The sequence below is a fragment of the Myotis yumanensis genome, unplaced genomic scaffold (genome assembly GCF_028538775.1).
Source record: "Myotis yumanensis isolate MYYU_CA2020_CCGP unplaced genomic scaffold, mMyoYum1.0.hap1 SCAF_6, whole genome shotgun sequence".
NCBI classification, from domain to species: Eukaryota; Metazoa; Chordata; class Mammalia; order Chiroptera; family Vespertilionidae; genus Myotis; species Myotis yumanensis.
Genome location: NW_027223757.1, coordinates 71,974,760 through 71,982,712, shown reverse-complemented (window position 1 = coordinate 71,982,712; position 7,953 = coordinate 71,974,760). Strand labels below are relative to the sequence as shown.

The following is a 7,953-nucleotide window of genomic DNA, read 5'->3' as shown; positions in this document are numbered from 1 at the left end:
AAGTACTTGGCAGTACTTAACTCATTATGGTTATAATAAGAATATTACAAATTTTTGTTACTCACTTTTTCAGAACATAAATCAAAGCCATTAATTTGAACTTGAGGTATATGCACAATATATACACAACCTTATGCAAAAATACTTTTCATAAGTAACATTGCATTTTAAAATATTGGAAACTAAATATCTGTGCTGATTTGTATTTTGACTTAAAGGAACCATCAGAGAATAGCATTCAACTAAGGAGGGTGATACTGACAATGAAGCTCTTAAAGGTAAAAATGTCTTCCTCCCTTTACACATACCACAGGCTACCCAGCCGTGGGCAAACTATGGCCCGCGGGCTGGATCCGGCCCGTTTGAAATGAATAAAACAAACAAAAAAAAAGACCGTACCCTTTTATGTAATGATGTTTACTTTGAATTTATATTAGTTCACACAAACACTCCATCCATGCTTTTGTTCCGGCCCTCCGGTCCAGTTTAAGAACCCATTGTGGCCCTCGAGTCAAAAAGTTTGTCCACCCCTGGTACACCGTGTCCGGAGAGGATTCATTATGAGGAAAATGTCAATCACAGCTTTGAGACCTTGCTTTGGAAGAAAATAATGAGAAAGCAATCTTCACGTTCAAATAAGTGTCCTTGATTTTTCTTCTTATAGAAAAAGTTTAAATAAGTTTACTATGAATATAGCTGCACCATTAATTTCTGCAGCTCTCAGGTAAAGTCCAGCACTTCACTTTTACAAAGTCCCTGAGAAGAGGTCAGCAGAGATCATCTCATCTTAACTTGTGGCATCATCCATTCAAGTCCTTGTCATAATCCCTCACCAGGAGAGCACAGCATGCCACTGGTGGTTTTCAATGGAAGTTATTAAAAAAAAACAAAACGGGGAGATTTCTGCTACAGTCATGTGTTCTTTAACATCTTGTTTATTAGCAAAAATCAGCAATCCTGCTTTCCTTAGGTCCTCATGGGCTAACATTTTTATACAGTTCTCCTCTAGGAAGTCCTTTCTCTATCTGTACTGTTTACAACACCGATTACAGACTGTATTATAGTGAGTGTTCCAGGAAGAATGAAGAGATTCTTGGCCACCAATATCCCACATTAGAAATTGTATATTATTGATCATTATCTCTTCTACTTCCTATGGTAGGAATGTATGTATGTATCACTTCATTCTTAGAAAACGGATAAAGAATGGTAGGTTTCCCTGCACTATCCAGCCCAACAATGATAACTGAACAGTCTCTATATCCTAATGAAGAGAATTCCCATTCTCGGGCAGCGGACCCCTTCCAGACACGTAGGCCTCCTGGCTTCCCCAGGCTCAGGTTGACCGAGAGGAGAAAGACACGCTGGAGCCTCCCTTGCTGGCTGTTGCCTAGGAACCCGCGGAAGGCAAAGCCCCGGTGACCTTGAGGCCCTGCTGCTTGCACAGTAGCACTTTCCTGTTCTGGGACATCCCCGCTCCACAGTCTGCCACTAGCCTCCTTGGACCATTGTCGTCCCCCAGCTCCTTTTGGGCAACTGCCTGAATAGTCTTCTACTAGACTGCAGGCCCCTGATCTCTCTTTTTTAGGGCATTTTACTTTAGCAACTTGCAATTGTAAATTCTTTCTCTGTACTTTTGAGATATAAAGCTTCTCCCAGCCTCCTGCCATTTTTGTTTCGTGTCTTTCTCAAGGATCTGGGAGCCATGCCTTTGAACTGTAATCAAGGAGGATAGTGTTCCACCTCCCAGTCTCTGTGGGAGGCCTACCTTCAATAACAGACAATTAGCAAACATGGATACTCTAATCTCATTGACAAATCTGCCCCCCCCCCCCCCCCCCCCCCCGCATCCTTCAGTACTTTTCCACTAGCTCATCCTAGCACTCAAACACCCTCTCACCTTTTGTTTCTGCAGAGCTGAGCTCAGTCCTGTACAGAAATCTCCCTCCCTTACTGCAGTAGCCGGAATAAAATTGTCTCACAGTTTTTACCAAGTGTCCAAAGCGTTTTTACTTTGACAGGTGGGATGAGGCCTGGGCCTTTGTACTCGCACCAAATCCTCCAGGTGATTTTGGTACTGACTCAAGTTTGAGAACTACTTTATTTTTAGCAGCATTTTACAAAACACTACAGTCATATGTCTTGAAATCTATTTGACCTTAAAGTACAGATTTGTAGTGACCTTGCTTCAATGACATCTTTTTAAATGAAAATTTAAAAAGTTATGGTTATTACTTATCTTGTTCTTTTCTCCAATTCAATCTAGTAATGATTCTCAGCCTTTTAACCAATGTGACCTTCTTGGTTCTTGAGGAATAATATAGCATAGCCCTGCTGGCATGGCTCAGAGGTTGAGCATTGACCTATGAATCAGGAGGTCACGGTTCGATTCCCAATCAGGGCATATGCCTGGGTTGAGGGCTCGATCCCCAGTGCGGGGAGTGCAGGAGGCAGCTGATCAATGATTCTCTCCCATCATTTCTCTCTCTCTCTTTTCCTCTCAGAAATCAATAAAAATATATTTTAAAAATAATATAGACCAGTCACTCTATAGAGGCAGAAATCGGGTGCAATGAAGAGGAGGGTGTGGAGTATGTTATAGCCTCTTAGGTGGTTCTCCTTTCTCTAATCCACCCTCTCACTGAGAAAACCTGCTCATAGCATCTTCATTTGCCTGGGTGGGTTGCTCAGAAAGGAGATAATATTCTACTCATTTTTCCCCCTCAACACAGTGTCTGGCAATAAATAAAAGCTTAATAAAATCTTATTTTCTTACTCCAACACTTTGCAGAATTTTTATCACCTTCTCAGTGTGTATCCTAACCTATCCTTTTATGCCTGGCATGATACAATATTAACTTTACATGCAAAACTTTTCTGTGGACCTCCTTTATTTATGGGGCAGAAAGAGTATTTCAAATTAGAATAGAAAGGAGATAAGTTTATCTTATTTTTCTAGCCAAACAATTACCAATTCGAAATCACTTAAAACATTTTCAATATCATTCATCAAATTTAATTATTTTCAGTTGAGGAAACAAACTCACTTTATCTGTTCATCAAATAGTTACTTAGAACCTACGATGTGCCATCACCATACTAGGTACTAGGAGTACAAAAAAAGTATTATATGGTTTGTATACATTTGTATGTTTAGAACAGGAGACAGAAAAGCAAATCAATGCAGTAGTATTTGATAAATACTATGACCAAAATATGAGCAAATGTTTCTTTCTACTATACTTCGAATGGCCATTCTTTCCCAGAGATTTTGTATTAATAATTGCTCTTTACAAAACAAATGTTAATATTCATAATTGTCAAAACTTTGAAGCAATGCAACCAAAATGTCTTTCAGTAGGTGAGTGGATAAGTAAACTGATATATCCAGAAAATGGAATATTATTCAGTGCTAAAAGGAAATGAGCTATTAAACCATGAAAAGACAAGAAGAAAACTTAAATGTATATTACTACGTGAATGAATCCTATCTGAAAAGGCTAAATACTATATGACATTTTGGAAAAGGCAAAACTATGGAGATAGTAAATAGGGATGAGTATATGAGCACAGTGGATTTTTAGGACGGTGAACATACTCTGTATGATACTACAGTGGAGAGTGTATAGCATTAAAATGTTATCCAGACCCATAGAATATGCAACACCAACAGTGAACCCCAGTATAAACTATGAACTCTAAGTGAAAATGATGCATCAGTGTAGGTTCATCAACTGTAACAGATGTACCACTCTGGTGGGGTATGTTGCTACTGGGAAGGCTATATATTTGTGGAGGCAGGGGATGTTACAAGAAATCCCTCTGCCTTCCTGTCAATTTTGTTGTGAACCTAAAACTGCTCTAAAAAATAAGTCTATTAGCTCTGGCTGATGTGGCTCAGTGATTAGAGCGTTGGCCTGCACACCTAAGGGTCTCAGATTCAATTTCAGGTTAAAAGTTCATACCTGGGATGCAGGTTCAATTCCCAGCCTCATGCTGGAGGCAACCATTTGATGGGTCTCTTTCAATGTTTCTCTCTCCCCCCCTTTACTCCCTCCCTTCCACTCTCTCTAAAAATCAGTGAAAAACATATACTTAGGTGAGGATTAGCAATAATAAAAAAATTAAGTCTATTAAAAAAATAAATCAATATAGACTTTTAAAAAATTATTTTTTTATTAAGGTATTACATATGTCTCCTGGTCCCCCCCATTGCCCCCCCACCCCCCATTCATGCCCTCACACCCCTAGTGTCTGTGTCCATTGGTTATGCTTATATGCATTCATACAAGTCCTTTGGTTGATCTCTACTATTTCCCCCACCCTCCCCTGCCTTCCCTCTGAAGTTTGATGGTCTGATCGATGCTTCTCTGTCTCAGGATCTGTTTCATAAACTGATAAAGTTTATGTTGTTCATTATATTCCACAAATGAATGAGATCATGTGATATTTATCTTTCTCCAACTGACTTATTTTGCTTAGCATAATGCTCTCCAGGTCCATCCATGCTGTTGCAAATGATAGGAGTTCCTTCCTTTTAACAGCAGCGTAGTATTCCATTGTGTAGATGTACCACAGTTTTTTAATCCACTCATCTGTTGATGGGCACTTAGGCTGTTTCCAAATCTTAGCTATTGTAAAATGTGCTGCTATGAACATAGGGGTGCAATATCCTTTCTGATTGGTGTTTCTGGTTTCTTGGGATATATTCCTAGAAGTGGGATCACTGGGTCAAACGGGAGTTCCATTTTTAGTTTTTTGAGGAAACTCCATACTGTTCTCCACAGTGGCTGCACCAGTCTGCATTCCCACCAGCAGTGCACAAGGGTTTCTTTTTCTCTGCATCCTCGCTAGCACTTGTCATTTGTTGATTTGTTGATGATAGCCATTCTGACAGGTGTGAGATGGTACCTCATTGTCATTTGGATTTGCATCTCCCGGATGAGTAGTGACTTTGAGCATGTTTTCATATGTCTCTTGGCTTTCTGAATGTTCTCTTTCAAAAAGTATTTATTTAGGTCCATTGCCCATTTTTTTTATTGGGCTGTTTATTTTCCTTTTGTTAAGTTGTATGAGTTCCCTGTAAATGTTGGAGATTAAACCCTTTTCGGAGATAACATTGGCAAACATGTTCTCCCATGCAGTGGGCTTTCTTGTTGTTTTGTTGATGGTTTCTTTTGCTGTGCAGAAGCTTTTTATTTTGATGTTTTGGTTAACTTCTACCATGACTCAATAATTTAAAAAGAACTTCATTATTCCTTGAGTATGAGCCTCCTGGCAAGTTGTGTCTGGCCGCTTGGCAGATCATGGTTTCAACAGATCCCCTTTGCACAGATTGCCCAGATACTCACCTGGCCTGAGATCCTTGTCAGAAATATGAAAACCAGCAGTGCTCTTTTTGCACAGTTGTACAGGACCATAAAAATGATCATGCAGGTTCAAATAGTTCAAAGTAACCATGTTAAGTCATGTAGACTATTTAACATTTCAATTAAGACTGCGGAATGGATTTGGAGCAGCAGATGGGAAAATGGGGAAGAATAGTCACAATGTAGCATACACTCTTCTTCTAGAAGAGGGTTTCTCAAACTCAATAATATTGACATTTTGGACTGAGTAGTCTTCATTGTAAGGAACTCTCCATGTGCCTTTAAGGATGTTAAGCAGCATCCTTGGCCTCTACCCAGTACATGCTAATAGCATCCTCCAAGTTTGACAAACAAAAATGTCCCCAGAATTGCAAAATGTTTCTTGTGGGGTGAAGTCATCCCATATTAACAACCACTGTACTGGAAGAAATATTTAGATTGGCCCCACTGAGGTGAAATCATACACAATTGTTATATTTAGAAGTATCATTTAGGTTTTATTAAAATATTCTATGTATGAATGACTATGCTTTTTAAATGACCAATAAATAGTTGAGCTTTTCTTTTTTTAATTTTTATTTATTCACTTTAGAGAGAGAGGAAAGGGGAGAGAGAAAGAGAGAGAGAGAGAGAGAGAGAGAGAGAGATTTGTTGTTCTACTTATTTATGCATTCATTGGTTTTTTTCTTGTATGTGCCCTAACTTGGGATCAAACCCTCAACCTTGGCATATTGAAAGGACACTCTAACCAACTGAGCTACCTGGCCAGGGCCAGTAGTTGAACTTTCATATATGAAAAAGAGAAGCAAGTATACTTATAATTTTAAACCTATCATCCTCTCAATGAACAATTATGAAGGATACATATGTGTTCATATAGTCACTAAGAAATGTGTGGATGGGTTATGTGACTGCAATTAGTCTCTCAACTCTAGTTTGTCATTGGAGTTGGGTCTGTATATTGCCCCCTACCCCTATCTCCTATCTCGTAGTTTCAGAGTGATAGATATTAAGACTTGATTAAAAACAGTGTGTGTGTGTGTGTAAATTTGGTGATATTTTGATTAATAAATTATTTTTAAAACAAGCTTTTTTATAGCAAGAATGTGTTTAAAATGAGCAACAACAAGTCTTCATAAATCATCCAAACAGAGTTGATGTGCATCTCCAGCTGAATGTACTAGGAAACATCTTGTCACAACTTTTTCTCTAGAGAGAGATTCCAGGTAACATCCAGTTTCCTAGACAGGGTTATTAATCCTGCAAAGATTGTTTGCTGCTCTCCAATAGCCCATTTTCTGAATCCATTCCCACGTTAGTAGAGACTTTTCTTCTTTTTAGGTATGCAACTCATTAAGCATGCCTACACCTACCTTATAAAGGCACAGAAGGTTCTAGTACCTGTCATAGATGCTAGTTGCCTGCCTGCCTTTGAAGCAGCTTTATTAAAGCAAGCACATGCACATTGATTTTAATTATCAAAAGAAAGACCTCTCCCTCCTACACTGATTTCAGACATCAACTTGGACATGGAGGAAGAGTTCCCTGCAAGCGAACATTGATGGGTTTTTAAACACTGCTTTTACAATTCAGAAGTCTGATTCTGAAAAGCACAAGTTCTTTTAAAAAAGTATATTTTTATTGACTTCAGAGAGAGGAAGGGAGAGGGAGAGAGAGATAGAAACATCAATGATGAGAGAGAATCATTGATCAGCTGCCTCCTGCACGTCCCCTATTGGGGACTGAGCCTGAAACCCAGGCATGTGCCCTGGCTGGGAATCGAAATTGTGACCTCCTGGTTCATAAGTCGATGTTCAACCACTGAGGGACGCTGGCCAAGCTGTGCACAAGTTCTTCATGAAACGTTCTTATAAGAAAGATGGTCAAAGGAACAGAACAATCAGGCCTCTTAGGCTTCTCCATGTGCTTCCCTCCCTGTGCATCAAGGGGATGGTAAGATGGTGGAGGGAAAGAGATGTCTAGCTTTCCCTGGTGGCTTTGGCCCAGTGAGTTACAATGGAAATCTCCATGGTCACGTCTGGGAAGGAGATGGTGTGGAATGGTGTGAGTTTGGCGGGCACGTGGAGAGGACTGAAGTGGAGAGAATGCCTTTGGGAAGGTTTTGGGCAGGTTGGAAGGTTGGAAGATCAGAGTGGGAAAAGGAAAATTCCAGGAAGTGAGTGCTGTCCATGGAAAGAGTGCGGGTGGGGACAGTGATGGTGAAAGGATTGATGTACATTAGGAAAGTGTGCTATCCTTTGGCATTTTCTCAGGAGACAGAATAGAGATGGGCATACTTCCAATTAGTTATTGTTTGTTGGACATACCTTAGTTTTTCCTTGTGGAATGGGAATAATGATTTGTGTCTTGTTCTAGAAGTTATTGGTGATAGAGAAACTTAGGCCTATTTATCAAATGTGCCCTATTGCAGCCCTGTAATGTATCGTTTCTCTTTTCCAGGAGAGAACAGGTGGGACATTTTCTTTTGGTTTAGAATTTTCAGGAGAATCTATATTTTTAGGCACATTCAATTTCTTTAATGTTTAATATTTTGTTAACCACCGACTTTATCTTATCTGATGTC

At 39.5% G+C, this 7,953-nt stretch overlaps 1 pseudogene; it reads right to left on the bottom strand.

Annotated features, from left to right (window-relative positions):
- Positions 1–777: 777 nt before the first annotated feature.
- Positions 778–1,284, bottom strand: LOC139013165 (ADP-ribosylation factor-like protein 5A pseudogene; annotated as a pseudogene).
- Between the last annotated feature and the right edge of the window lie 6,669 nt (positions 1,285–7,953).